Raw genomic sequence first — 16,186 nt, 5'->3', positions numbered from 1 at the left:
TATTCATTTATGGCCTTTGCCCAAGCCTACCATCTGCAGTATCAAATATTACAGTCAAGTGCAGCAGAATTTTTTTTGCTAAGTTACTGGATTTTACTTTATCAAGGGATGCTTTCAGTAGAATATTTTTGGGTGAAGTGCACATTATTTAAAGAATATATTTTTCTCACTTGACACAAGAATCAACAACAAACTCACTGAACCATGTTAACGTGAAAAATCTTCTATAATGGAACTTTATCCCTTAGCACCCCTGTGGTACTGATAATAGAGGTAAGGAAAGACTAAAAACACATCTAAAGACTGCACAATGAAAAGCCAAATTCTGTAAACCCATTTCAGCAATTGTAACTAGCAGATTGCAGCCATGATTAGACTTTGACTTCAAATGTTGAAAAATAAAACCAAAAAAGTGACGTTCTAGATGTGACACAATAGAGTGTTACGTAAAAAATTTACAGACAAACACAAAACTTTATTTGTTTATTTTTTTATACTCTACTGCATTTAACAAAATTACAATTCTCCAACAAAATCAGCAATTCTGGACACATACGGTAGGCAATGTCCTTTCACTCTTGAGCTGTGGTGTTTATAATGCAGTGTCAACTTCTTAATGTGTCTTTTCCTGGCTTCCTGTAGAGCTTGACCAAAGGATTGGAAAGATTCCTTGCAAAGAGAAAAAATACCGGTATAGCACAGGTACATTCTAAAATAATAGAAGGAGGAAATAATGGCACAAAAAAATAGCTTTGATGATCATTTTTAAAAATTATTTTATGTATTTGAGGCCATCGAATATAGGGGGTAATTCCGAGTTGATCGCTCGCTAGCAGTTTTTAGCAGCCGTGCAAACGCATTGTCGCCAACCATGGGGGAGTGTATTTTTCAGTTTGCAGAAGTGCGAACGCCTGTGCAGCAGAGCGCCTGCAAAATCTTTTTGTGCAAAACAAAACCAGCCCTGTAGTTACTCTTCATGTACGTTGATTCTAATGACGGAAGAGCGGCTTTTGACATCACACACAATTTCTGAAATTCACAGAGTTTTCATTCTGGTTTTTTTGTTTCTCGTGTATACATTAATTCATTACAGTTTTGCTAAACAGAAAACGAAAAAAATAATAATAATTGGGTTTTATTGATTATATAATGTAACAATATTTATTGCAGATGTAGAATATATTGTGGACATATGTAGTAGATAATATTGCTATAGTCAATGATGGGAACATATGGATTACTTAACATTTTCCAGCTAAATGAGTGCAATCTGCCTCCTTAAAACAGGAAAAGAGTTTAACCATGTTCTGCGTTCAGTTTCATTAACCAAGAAATGTCTCAATTACATAAGGACTGCTGTTTAAGAATCCCGTTTAATGCCTATTTTGAGCTACTGCTTTCCAGTAGTCAAGATGAATCAGCTCAAAGAAAGCGTTCGCTTAAGACACCAAAAAACAGCAATAGTCAACACATCAAAGAGCAATTTAAATGTGAACGTAAATGTAGCAAATGTATTTATGTATATTTACCATATCATTCGTTTCTACTTTTAAAAAGACTTCTAAGTTCTTAAAATGAGTGAAATAGCATTGAGACAAATTTGAGTTATCACACTGTTGAAAATGTATCGGTGTAAGACTTGCTGCTTTTACAAAATTACAGTTCCTGTAGGTTACTTATTTCCAGTTATATATGCTTTAACAAAATTGCTTGTCTATGGGAAAGTGCTATCTTATATGGATGCCATTTTGTCACAGTTCATTCCAATGTCGGATTGAAGCATGAAGGGCCCACCGGGGGTATGTAGTGGTAGGGGCCCATGATTAGTTTGGCTAACCATTATAGAGTACCTGGTCTGGACTCCTTGATAATTTATATAGTAATTAATGCTAGTGCATGCATGATAATGTGCCAGATTAATGATAGCAATGTACTGTAGAGAATACATCATAATCCTGTGTAGTATACGATAACCTATGTATAATATATAATTCAAGTGCACAGTCTAGAACCTGATCCCTAGAGGAGGAGGGCCCCCCAGGCAGTAGGGCCTACCGGTGGTTTCTCCTGTACCCCTGTGGGCCAGTCCAAGCCTGGTTCATTCACAGTTACAGGACTTTTTTTGAGCAGAATCCACTCTGTGGAATGTCCTCCCACACACAACATGACTTTCTTCTTGTTTCCAAACCTTCAAGCGTTACCTGAAAACACACTTCTACAGGCAGCTTATCATATTTCAGAACCACCCAAGCAACCTCTGTAAGCTATCCTTTCCTAATAAGATCCCCTCTATACAATCCACACATAAATTTATATATTTCCACACTCCAACATCCCACTGACCCCAGGCCAACATTACTGTGTAATTGGATCATACAGCCAACCAAGAAATTCTGTAATCTGGCTGGACTAATATACAGTACAATAAACTGTACTATAGCATTTATCCTTGTGTATCATATAGCATTTATCGTTGTGTATCAACGCCCATTTCCCTATAGATTATCAGCTCGCAAGTAGGACCCTCTTCCCTCTTGTAGGGCTATCTTCCCTCAGTCTTGGTTTATTACTGTTCTATTAGTATTTTTCAACAGATATAGACATTGGGGTAAATTTACTAAGCTCCCGATTTTGACCGAGATGCCGTTTTTTCATCAAAGTGTCATCTCGGTAATTTACTAAGCAATAATCACGGCAGTGATGAGGGCATTCGTAATTTTTTGCAAGTCCAAGAAAAAAATTACGAATGAATACACCATCGGTCAAAACGCGGCTGTTTAAGTATGAATCTCGGTAATTTACTAAGAAGTGCAAAGCAAAAAAAAAAACAAACACTGCCGTGAAAAATTACAACTCGTAAAAAAGTGCAAAAAAAAACAGACCTGCTTTTTTTTCCCGTGATTGGATAGGCATGCAGGGATCCATGAGATCCGTGCATGTATATCAGTGGGAAGGGGTGGGAAAGTTGTTATTTTATTTAAAAAAATTGCGTGGGGTCCCCCCTCCTAAGCATAACCAGCCTCGGCTCTTTGAGCCGATCCTGGTTGCAGAAATATGGGGAAAAAATTGACAGGGGTTCCCCCATATTTAAGCAACCAGCATCGGGCTCTGCGCCTGGTCCTGGTTCCAAAAATACGGGGGACAAAAAGAGTAGGGGTCCCCAGTATTTTTAAAACCAGCACCGGGCTCCACTAGCTGGACAGATAATGCCACAGCCGGGGGTCACTTTGATATAGTGCCCTGCGGCCGTGGCATCAAAAATCCAACTAGTCACCCCTGGCCGGGGTACCCTGGGGGAGTGGGGACCCCTTCAATCAAGGGGTCCCCCCCCCCCAGCCACCCAAGGGCCAGGGGTGAAGCCCGAGGCTGTCCCCCCCATCCAATGGGCTGCGGATGGGGAGGCTGATAGCCTTTTGTGATAATGAAAATATATTGTTTTTAGTAGCAGTACTACAAGGCCCAGCAAGCCTCCCCCGCATGCTGGTACTTGGAGAACCACAAGTACCAGCATGCGACGGAAAAACGGGCCCGCTGGTACCTGTAGTAGTACTACTACTAAAAAAATACCCAAAAAAAGACAAGACACACACACCGTGAAAGTAAAGATTTATTACATACATGCACACAAACATACATACATACTTACCTTATGTTCACACGCAGGTCGGTCCTCTTCTCCAGTAGAATCCAAGGGGTACCTGTTGAATAAATTCTACTCACCAGATCGCGGGTCCCAGGCTCCTCGGGGCATCCATTTGTAATCCACGTACTTGCATAAAATAAGAAAACGGAAAGCCGAGCCACGAACTAAAAGGGGCCCCATGTTTTCACATGGGACTCCTTTCCCCGAATGCCAGAAACCCACTCTGACTTCTGTCTAAGTGGGTTTCTTCAGCCAATCATGGAGCGCCACGTTGTAGCACTCTCCTGATCGGCTGTGTGCTCCTGTACTGTATGACAGGCGGCACACGGCAGTGTTACAATGTAGCGCCTATGCGCTCCATTGTAACCAATGGTGGGAACTTTCTGCCCTGCGGTTGACCTAAAGTGACGTCACCGCTGAGCAGAAAGTTCCCACCATTGGTTACAATGGAGCGCATAGGCGCTACATTGTAACACTGCCGTGTGCCGCCTGTCACTCAGTACAGGAGCACACAGCCGATCAGGAGAGTGCTACAACGTGGCGCTCCCTGATTGGCTGAAGAAACCCACTTAGACAGAAGTCAGAGTGGGTTTCTGGCATTCGGGGTAAGGAGTCCCATGTGAAAACATGGGGCCCCTTTCAGTTCGTGGCTCGGTTTTCGGTTTTCTTATTTTATGCAAGTACGTGGATTACAAATGGATGCCCCGAGGAGCCTGGGACCCGCGATCTGGTGAGTAGAATTTATTCAACAGGTACCCCTTGGATTCTACTGGAGAAGAGGACCGACCTGCGTGTGAACATAAGGTAAGTATGTATGTATGTTTGTGTGCATGTATGTAATAAATCTTTACTTTCACGGTGTGTGTGTCTTGTCTTTTTTTGGGTATTTTTTTAGTAGTAGTACTACAGGTACCAGCGGGCCCGTTTTTCCGTCGCATGCTGGTACTTGTGGTTCTCCAAGTACCAGCATGCGGGGGAGGCTTGCTGGGCCTTGTAGTACTGCTACTAAAAACAATATCTTTTCATTATCACAAAAGGCTATCAGCCTCCCCATCCGCAGCCCATTGGATGGGGGGGGGACAGCCTCGGGCTTCACCCCTGGCCCTTGGGTGGCTGGGGGGGGGGACCCCTTGATTGAAGGGGTCCCCACTCCCCCAGGGTACCCCGGCCAGGGGTGACTAGTTGGATATTTGATGCCACGGCCGCAGGGCACTATATAAAAGTGACCCCCGGCTGTGGCATTATCTGTCCAGCTAGTGGAGCCCGGTGCTGGTTTTAAAAATACAGGGGACCCCTACTCTTTTTGTCCCCCGTATTTTTGGAACCAGGACCAGGCGCAGAGCCCGATGCTGGTTGCTTAAATATGGGGGAACCCCTGTCATTTTTTTCCCCATATTTCTGCAACGAGGATCGGCTCAGAGAGCCCGAGGCTGGTTATGCTTAGGAGGGGGGACCCCACGCAATTTTTTTTTTGAATTTTACAGTGTTTAATTTAAAAAAAAAAAAAAAAATGAACCCCAGCACGGATCACACAGATCCGGCCGAGATTCATTGTAAAAAAGTCGGCAGTGTTTTGCTAATCACTGCCGTAAAAATAAAAATAAAAACACGAATGACATCGACATCGGAACAAAAGAAAAACCCGAATACGACAGCTTAGTAAATCCATCGTAACAAATTCAAAAAGTTGCAGTTTTACACTTTCGATGTCATTCGTGATTGAACTTTGACCTGAAACGGGAAAACACGAATCTTAGTAAATTTACCCCATTGTGTGCTGCAGCTAGAGTATGACATTATAAAAAACAATAATATGCCTACCTGGGATGTAGCCTACAATCATGCCCTCATTTTGCACCAGTCAAATTAGAATCAGACCAATGTTATGAGAATTTGCTTTAAAGCAAGAATGGTATAAATGTAAAGTTCTCATCTAAATAAAATAATTAAGTAATTTATAATAACCCCCCGCCTTTGGGCCAAGCTATGAGATTAGTGCTGTACCAGGGCACTTCTGCTCCCTGGGCTGGCCCATCACCCCAATTGCACATGACATAAGGATGTCACAGAAGAGGAGGCCATGAACAGAAAACTGGGTGCCCCTCCAGACACTTCAGAAGCTGGAAATACGGGTAACAACCATGCCACCCCCATCAAGCCCTCAACCTTAGTATGGCCCTGGCACGATCACCCTTTGCATGGGCACCATTGCTCTCAACACCATAGCAAATCACCCTTTTCCCACAATGAGCAGTAAGCTACTCTTTGCTTAAACATTCTGGGTAGAGTTTTGTGAGTACCACGACACCACAAATGGGAAAGTGTTACTGTAGTTTTTGCTACTTTCTGTAAAATCTTATAACAGATATGAGGTCTATTTACTAAGCCGTGGATAGAGACACAGTGGACGGAGATAAAGTACCAGCCAACCAACTCTCAACTATCATTTTTCAAACCCAGCCTGTGACATGGCAGTTAGGAGCTGATTGGCTGGTACCTTATCTCCGTCCACTTTATCTTCATCCAAAACTTAGTAAATAGACTGTTAAGTATGTTGTGGTATAAATGCGTCTTATATTCTCTCAATGAACAGTGTTGCAAAAATAAAGACAAGCACTGCCATTCCAAAGCGCAGAACTGAGAATATATCTGCATTAAAGTGATGTTTTGTACTTTAGTTGGTTTATGTGCACCATACGATTAGCTGGATTCCCTAAGGTGTATCTTTATTTTGCATTGATAGCTAAACAAGTAAATTGCTCCCAAAATTATAGAAGAATTATAATTTTTAGTTTTCCTTAGTACATGCAAAGCCTTGGGTAATCTAAAGGATTTTGCTGGTAAAACGATTGACTTAATTGTCCATGAAAACTTTCACCAAGTACAGGTGTACTCAATTAACATCTCATTATATGAAAACCTCCTGAACCTCTAATAAGCCATCAGCTTTGTATAGTGTAAATGAAGGGTATAATTGATAGCCACAGCAATGCAGGGTTAAGTGCTTTTAATAACATTCACTCTCTTGAGAAACTTCACTTCGTTCCGTCAATAGTACAAAGACGGAAAATAAGTTTTATAGATGGAATGAGCATATAAAAATAAATTAACATAAAAGATCAAAGCAATTTTAGACTGTCGTTTTCACAATTATGGATTTGTAGCTAATGTTTTACAAACAATTATATATTTAATATGTATTGCTGCTATGTCTGCACCCACACGTAGCACTGATCTTTCTTAAATTAACCAGGACTCATGGCCTGATTTGGATTTGTACATAAACCCAATGGTTTACGTACAAATCTGATGGCACGTGCTCCGTGCATGCGCTGAACCCATTCTGTGTACAGTATGTGCAGAACAGGTCTTGTGTGATCGATTGCAGTCTCTCTGTAGCCACAACATGACTTGACATGCTGACACATTTGGGGGGCAGTGTCTAGCACCGTTCTACAAATCGGTGTTGTGTTGCACCCTTATTGTATGCGCAGAGCCTAGAGTCTGATTTGTCAGACCCAGACATCCTGGACCTGGCATTAGAGCAGATGACCGAGGGCTGGTCACAATGATGATCTGATGCTGAACCTTGGGATGCAGCACTCGATAGCGGATGCTGTCAAGAAGATTTTTTTTCCTACAGAAGCCTTCAGCAGAATTATAATATTAGTTGTATGCTATTGGAAGCAGCTGTGCAATATTAGAATCAGGCCCTCAGTTAATTAATTGATGTGAAAGGTGTCTTTGCATCAGTTAATTCACTGAGCTCATGAAAGAAAATCCAGGGTTGAGTTTGACATCAGAGAGCCATGACTCCAGAATTTGGTCTGGCCATTGGATTGTGCATAATAGATTAAAAATGTGTCCACAAATTGTACCACATGATCCAAGGCAATTTCCTGTTAAAGCCATTGTAAATGAAAAAAAACCAATGTCCATAGTAAAGAATTTTATAAGGACGATGGCAGATGGACGACTTACACTGATAAATAAGATATTTACAAGACCAAAATAACTAAAATGTCTTGAGAAATTGTTCCATCAGTGGGGAAGTCCATCAAGGTGTTTGTCCAGGGATTACACCAAATGGGAATAAACACGTGTGGTTCTAAGGAAGACCGTTGAGAGGTCTTGCTTTATGGAGAGTTACTGTAGAATAAATTGTAACACATTCTGGAAACATTCCTCTGTAGATTTGGCCAGCAATAATTATGACTTGGACTTTCAGAGGTTTAATATACCTTGATGTCCAGCACATTTTGACTTATTGGCCACAAGAGAAGTTTAATAAAAAAAATCCTGAGTTATGGGTTTTCCTGTTAGAACTATTAAGGATAAGATGTAGAATAGGAGCAAGTGCATGGGACAGGATGGCCGAAACCATTTCTGGATCTAATTGGTAGTTCTTAAATAGAAATAACATGGCAAATATAGAGAAACATTTTTTTTCTAATCGTGTGTATCTGCTGTTTCCTCATGGAAGCGTAATAGATCCTACTTTACATTTTCCAATGAGAGGACAAATCTGTACGGAAAATGCAAATATTGTCCAAATATAAAGTCAGAAAAATTAATTAACCACAATTATGAAACACTGCTGATATGTAACATTACAAAAGCCTAGGTGTATCACATGTTTTAGTATAATACTGTTTTGCATTTGTATCTATCCATCAAGCGGATCAAAGGGATAGGCCGAGGCAATGAATAATAAGCAGAAATAGTTATAATAGGTGCAGACACAAAAGCATTAACTGTAACTGGCAAATATTTTTTAACGTATGGTACTAAAAAAATGTCAATTTTTTTTTTAGCTATTTAAGTTATAAAACATTTTTTTTTAATCAAGTAAAATATTTTATAGAGAAAAAAATATGCCTAAAGTGTATCTCACACTTACCTGTGTCCATAGGCCCCCATTGTAAAATTAGTTCCTCTCCCCTATTGGCAATAAACCCTCACCCAGTGGTAATGGATCCCATTAACATAACGCCTAAACCCCTTGGTGCTAAAAGATACTCTGTATCATAACCCGACCTTGTTGAAATATGCCCCTGTTTTTTTTGCACACACAACCTGCTCCCCTGTGATGTAATATTTTTTAATTTTTTACTCCCCCCCACCATGCCACGGAGTCAAATTACTTTAATGGGACATTACCCTCTCCATCCTCCAATGCCAATGGAACTACAGCCCCCCAGGGGTATTACTCTACATCCCCGTAGGGCATTACTCCTCCACAGTCAGGGCGCTGTGGAGTGGGTCTGGAAGGACTGATGATCAGCACAGTATTCTGGGGCACAATTCAGGCAGTGATGTCAGCAGTCAGAGACCACTACACTAATTGGGGGTTGGGGAGCCAGCACATGTGCAGAAGAATTTCCTTATTAAACATCACGGGAAGCAGTGGAGCGACATAGTCACATAGGATGCGACCATGTCAGCTAAAGCCTAGCTGGCTGCTGTCATATCCCATGCGACCAAGCCAGTTAAGTGGTTAAAAATGTAATTACAGAGCCTGGTAAGCATCCATATGACTACAGATGCCTTGCAAGAAATAGATCTTGTTAAGTTGTGGTAAGTAGTAGAATGTCAAAGGGGTCCAGCAAGTTGTGTCCAGTAGTATGTTAGCGGGGGTCCTAGTCAAACTCTACAGATAGGACAGGTATGTGGTGCCTCTGTCCCTATAATTTGTGGTATTGGATCCTTCAAATCTGACCATCAGCATTAGATTCAGGGGTATGTTTTTTCAAACTAGGCAGAAGAAGCTTGGAGAGATATCAATCAATTTGCTCCTAACTGTTGTTTTTCAAAAACAACAAGGAAGTTATGCAAGACTTAGGGGTCAATCTAATTAACTGCAAAGGTTGCGAGATGCCCTTGCATTAAACCACCGGCAATGACACCGCATCTCATACCCCGCTCTCAGCCCAAATTTGCTCATTTTACGACCAGTCTTCAGTGAGTTCAGCCTGCCAAATCTTATTGACTTTTTTTACTCCATAACTAAAATAATAGATCAAGGGTGGGACTGTAGATTTAGTATATATAGACATTAGTAAGGCATTTGACATGGTTCCACATCGCAAACTGCTAAATACTATAAACTCAAAAGCTTTTGATTGGATTATAAAACAGTTGAATGTATAAGAACCTGGTTGCAGTATATGAAACAGGTAGTTGTAGTGAATGGAGTCCATTCTGTGGTGGAAAATGTTACCAGTGGAGTATCCCAGGAATCTCTACTTGGACCAGTGCTATTTAATATCTTTGGTGACGTTGCAAACAGTATTGAAGGGAAAGTATACGTTTTGCATATGCCACAGGGTAGACATGCTGGGTGGAGTAAAATAAATAGTCTTGAATGGTCAAGAATGTGACAATTACAGTCTAACACCAAAAAAAAGCAAAATCATGCACTTGGGTCTCAAAAACCCAAAGGCTAAATATAGTACCAAGGGTACTATAATGGAAACTACTGAGGAGGAAAGGGATTTAGGAGTCACTATTTTAAGTTACTTAAAGGCAGGAAAGCAATGCAACAAAGCAATGAGGAAAGCAAGTCAAATGCTCGGTTGCATATGGAGAGGAACCAGTAGCAGAATAATATAATTAATACTGTATAGGTCATTGGTACGGCCTCATCTAGAATACTGTGTCCAGTTCTGGAGGCCATATCTTCAGAAGGATATTAATACATTAGAGAGCGTACAAAGAAGGGCAACTAAAATGGTGCATGGCCTACATCACAAAACTTACCCAGAAAGACTAAAAGATCTTAACACATAGAGTATAGTTTGGAGCAGAAAAGGGAAATGGGGGACACAATAGAAACTTTCAAATATTTCAAGGGTTTTAACAAGGTACAGGATGGAAATTCTGGATTCTCTTCAGAAGGACTTATTCAAACCGGAAGCATGGGCTTCGAAATGGAGAATGAGGTTCAATATAGACAAATGTAAGGTAATGCACTTCAGTAACAAGAATAAGAACACTACCTACATACTACTAGGGGATTCTGTACTGGAAAAAGACTTAGGTGTTCATATACAGTAGGTAACAAACTTAACATTCGTAGCCACAGTAGGAATGCAGCAAAAAAGGCAAACAAGGTATTAGCATGAATCAAGTGGGGAATTGATGCAAGGGATGAGATTGTTATACTCCCATTATATAAATCACTAGTGAGGCCACATCTCAAATACTGTGCACAATTATGGGCACCATACTGCAAAAAGGATATCCTGGAACTAGAAAAAGTTCAGAGACGAGCGACCAAATTGATCAAGGGGATGGAGACACTAGAATATGAGGAAAGGCTTGCTAGGCTATGCATATTTACACTGGGAAAAAAGCAGGTTAAGAGGGGAGATGATTAACATTTACAAATATATAAGGGGTCAACACAGAGCTAGCAGGGGAATTGTTTTTGGTAAGATTATCAAAAAGAACACGTGGACATCCACTTAGGTTAGAGGATGGAGATTTTGCACACAGAGACGGAAAGGTTTCTTCACAGCAAGGAAAATCCGTATTTTGAATTCCCTGCCTGAGAAAGTAGTAATGGTGGACTCATCATTACTTTTAAGAATGGGATACATAAATTCCTAATGGATAAGGATATACAGGGTTATGGTAGGTAGATCATGTACTATGGTAAAAAAAAAAAAAAAAGTGGGTACTTTAGTTTACGGCTAAACATTCACCACAGTTAAATTTAGTCTTAAAATATTTTAGTGTACGAGATCACTAACAGGTTGAACTCGATGGACAAATTGTCTTTTTTCAACCTGAGAAACTACAGAATGTTACTATGTTACTATATGAAACATTCTTCAAAGGAAGAGAAGCATCAGTACTTGAGGATATGCACTGAAACTGGAGGGAGGAAATTCAGGGGAAATTTAAGGAAAAATTATTTCCCAGAAAGGGTAGTGGATAAGTGGAATAGCCTGTAGTAGAGGCTAAGACATTAGAGCAATTTAAACATGTTTGGGAGAGACAAATAGAGTTAAGGTTTCCTAAAGGATACAAAAGGGGCAGACTAGATGGGCCAAGTGGTTATTATCCCCAACACTTTGAGAAGGACTACCCAAATTGGACTAAACTCCCCACTCCATAGTGTAATGGAGTTTGTTTAGTGGATTTTACAGGATCAGTACGAGATCCCGCTGGATGGGATCCCGGCGGTCGGAATACTGGGATCCCAAACGGCACAATCTCGACAGGGGGGCAAGCGCAACGCAGCTTCGCTCGCTGAGCTACGGGCACGGTGCCTCGCTATGCTCGGCACACTGATTTGTTTTCCCTCTATGGGTGTCGTGGACACCCACAGAGGGAGAATATGTCAGATTGTGCCGGTTGGGATCCCGGTGTCGGTTTTCCGACCGCCGGGATCCCGTCTGGCGAGATCTTGACTACATCCCAATTTTACAACTCCACACTTTGCAACGAGCTGTAAATGGATTATCCTTCATATGAATCTTTTGTTTTGTAGTATTCATTTAAACAATTATGATCAAATATATTTTACTTTGGTACAACATCAGATATTTTAAACATGATATTTGTCATGAAGACTAATTGTAAAAAAGAAAATCTAGTTATTTGTTTTCTAGAGCAACTATGTATTAATCATATTAATCTGCCCTCCTACAAAAAAAAAAAAAAATTAAATATGGAGCAATTTTAATCTTCTAATTAAATTGACAGAGAAACGCATCTGCATAACTGAACTGAAAAGCTGGAGGTCATACACTTTAATAAAGTAAAAACAAGCTCAATGATGAGTATCATCTAAATGAATGACAGATTTCCCCAAAGTAATTAGTAGGTGTGGTTGCTGATACCAAAAATGAATTGAGTACTAGAGCACCTGCAGTGCGGCGCACTCTTTCCGCCTCCACTCATTTCAAGTGAGATCTCCGTCTTGGCATTAGATGTGACTGCAAACAATTAAGCTTGTTTTAACGCCAATGAATCTCATTATTCTGGATGTAATAAATGTCCCTGATCTTGGAAGTCCCATATACTTAGGAAAAGCCGCATTGAAATGAGAAATGACTCTTCTTTTCAACTTTGTCAGGTTATCAGCATTATCAGACTAATGAATAGCCCTGTACTTTTATCTGTCTCTCACTCTGGAACAGATTGCTGAATTTACCGCAGTAAATGGAATGCTTGCTGCGCTGTGAGAATCACTTTTGTAGCCATTTTGGAGCGTACAGATACATTATATAGTTCTCTCTGAAATTCACAAAAGCAGAGGGGAAGGGTAGTACACATACAATCCAGGTAGCCCCCCCAACTAGGTTAGTGACATTGAAAATGCTTGCTTCAGAAATAATTCAGAAATGTTACATTTATTTAGAATTATTATACACTTCTAAATCAACAGTGAAAATGTAAACTCAATTGGATGTGGCTATCAAAGACCTCCCAAAACAGAAAGGTACTATTATCTGGGTGTCGTATGGTATGCCGGCGGCCGGGCTCCCGGCGACCAGCATACCGGCGCCGGGAGCCTGACCGCCGGCATACCGACAGCGTGGCCAGCGCAAATGAGCCCCTTGTGGGCTCGCTGTGCTCGCCATGCTGCGGGAACGGTGGCGCGCTTAGCTCGCCACACTATTTTATTCTCCTTCAAGGGGGATCGTGGACCCCCATGAGGGAGAAAAAGTGTCGGTATGTCGGCTGTCGGGATTCCGGCGCCGGTATACTGTGCGCCGGGATCCCGACAGTCGGCATACTGAAGACCACCCCTATTATCTGTAGCACATTGCTTAGTCAGAATGTTAGGAGGAGGGATACTAGGAGACTAACAATATTGTATAATGGTCTGTATATCAATCACCACAGGATTTTGAAGAGCTGCAGAAGTTTGTCTTTATTAGCAGCAGCATGCCTACCAACTGTCTTGATTCCAGTGGGACAGTTTAGCTTTTGGGACACTGTCCTGCTGTCCCACCAGTGTGCCGCAGTGTTCCACAGGCAGGGAAGGGGAGGGGGGTTGGGGTAGCCTTTGATCACTATTGCTCTGCTCTGCATACGCATTGTGCATCTAAACAGTGCAAGGAGATGAGTTGGGGGCTGCCCAGCTGTTTGGGTAGTGCCGGGCATGCCCCCAAAATGACGAAAACAGGCTCATGCTGCATGACCACGCTTTCCCACCTGAGGCCACACCCCTTTTAGGTTGTGCACGCGTGTGGCTCGTGAAGGTCCCTCCCAACTTAATGACGGAGAAGTTGTGAGGTACAGCGTGCTTCAGTAATGCTGCAGAGGCAATTCCTGTATACCTCTTCATAGCATTTATTGTAAACTTGTTAATCGGTGTTAATACAGTATACCACAGTCAGCTTGACAATAATTACCAACACCCACCAGGAGTTTACTAAACAATCTTGGAGGCTTCCTATTATTAGAGCTTTCTCATGGCTTGAACAGACAACATTTTTGTACTGTAAGGTGACGTTTTCTCTTTTTATTATATACAGTACACAAACACACACACACACACACACACACACACACACACACACACACACACACATATATTACATGTAGGACCACAGTTAGATATACTTTCATGTAAAAAAAAAAAAAAAAAAAGGGCCCTTGGCTCATGAGCAACGATACACCTTTACACTTGTGTTTTCGCGTCTGTATTTTCCACAGCCTAAGTTAGAGAGTTTAGTTTCATCCAGAGAACAAGTCATCATCTTTAACACATATATTGGCACCAAAAGGGCATAAACTTGCAATTTAAAAAAGAAGGCATTTTAAAGGGGGTTCCTTTTCTTGCATATGCAGGCCCTTGGTACAATGCTCTTGGGGCATAATTCAGACCTGATCGTAGCTGTGCCAAATTCTGCACGGCTATGATCAGTCACCCTGGCATGCGGGAGGACGGGGCGTGGCAGGCATGGCTGGCCCTTCCCCCACTGCAAGGGTGGGATAGCATCACACAGCGGCGATGCTAGTGCACCCAGCGAGTAAGTCCCTACCTGCACAGCATTGCTGCACTGGTACTGTAGGTGACTTTTCACCACATCTTGGGTCGCAGCGGCTGCGTGTGATGTCACGCAGCATATAGTGCATGCGCAGTTCAGGCCTGATCAGCTGCTGTGCGAAAATGCACAGTAGTGATCAGGTCTGAATTAGGCCCTAAATCACTACACTACATCCCTCCTATATGCCGCACTAAGGACCCTGTTCAGCTTCAGTTGCAGATACTGCTAAAATGCTGCAACTGTTTCTATCGCATGCTGGGGGGGGGGCTGCTCGGCATGTTACACTCCACCCAGTAGTTGCGACCACAAAGATTGTGCTAAAAGATAAAGATTCCGCAATTCGCAGAACTATGGTACCGTAAGTGAGTTGCTGGGACAGGTGCTCTGATGGGAGCCCATTCCAGCAATCACTGAGAAGTAATGCGATTTCAATACTTCCTCCTTTGCCCCCTCAGATCTGCTACTGCGCACGTGCTGGGAGATGGCGGGGAACCTAGTGTGAACTTACGCCTGTGTCAGACTCTTTCTCCCAATCTCCATCTTTCTCTCCATCCCTCTCTTACATCCTTCCCCTTACCTCCTATATACCCCACTCTCTTACTCTTGCCCTCTGCCTCATTTTCAACTAAAGTTTAATAAAATATGATTAATCATTTTCCTTTTCAAACCAAATCAATAGCAATAATTTAATTCTCCTTTGTATTTAAGAATACACTTTAGTCTTCAAAAATAAATGTCAGCATACACAATGTTGCTGTCATATAATTAGCAATTAACTCACATGCTCTATAAAATCACTAGTATTTGTAAAGCTTGCAAACTGCATTAGCATTTGTACGAAATAAATATATGCAAATGGGTTTCCCTATAAGCAGCTATGCAAATGCACACAAACCAACACAATTCAGCATCTGTAAAGGAATGCTACATGAAAACATGATTCTGGGTTATGACATAAAGGGTGATTCCTAATGGATCTCATAATAACATGTTTTACATCAAACACCTGTATTTTTGTTTAGAAATGTCCTGTTTTGTGGCTTCCCAATGGAATTTATATTCTACAGGCCAGATTTAGATTTGAACAACTGTGGGCGACAATTTGCAACTTAGACGCATATTTGCCTGATGCATATTAATTTACATGCAATGCTAAATCATTCTCTACAGCAGCTGTTATTTTTTAAGCAATGTTTTAGTTATCAAAAGGTGTGGCAGTGAACTAGTTGCTCATTTCTAAGAGGTCATTGTATAAAAGCAGAACGTAGCCACTGTACCATAAGTGGAGTATGACAAGCTATGTAAAATACTATAGTTAGAAGTTAATCAATCAGTTTAACTATGTAACAACTTCCCAAGTGTTCCGTTGCAGGGTGTGATGCGTACTTGCTAGCTGGTACTGTACACTGGAAACATGGATGACAGGAGATCTATCTAGAGTAGCAGAAAAGAAACACCCTGTGCCCAAAATGTAAATTCTTGCATCTTAAGCACTTTTATCTGAGTGGTGGTGTATGCCAGTCTGTAATAAACA

At 41.4% G+C, this 16,186-nt stretch overlaps 1 long non-coding RNA gene across 1 annotated transcript in view; it reads right to left on the bottom strand.

Annotated features, from left to right (window-relative positions):
* Positions 1 to 491: 491 nt before the first annotated feature.
* Positions 492 to 16,186, bottom strand: part of LOC134945310 (uncharacterized) — a 107,510-nt gene continuing 91,815 nt past the window's right edge. Inside the window, exon 3 of the long non-coding RNA XR_010182089.1 lies at positions 492 to 669. This is a non-coding gene — a long non-coding RNA (uncharacterized LOC134945310). The remainder of the gene's footprint in view (positions 670 to 16,186) is intronic.

Source organism: Pseudophryne corroboree, chromosome 7 (assembly GCF_028390025.1).
Source record: "Pseudophryne corroboree isolate aPseCor3 chromosome 7, aPseCor3.hap2, whole genome shotgun sequence".
Taxonomy (NCBI): Eukaryota; Metazoa; Chordata; class Amphibia; order Anura; family Myobatrachidae; genus Pseudophryne; species Pseudophryne corroboree.
This window is presented reverse-complemented; position numbering and strand designations above follow the sequence as displayed.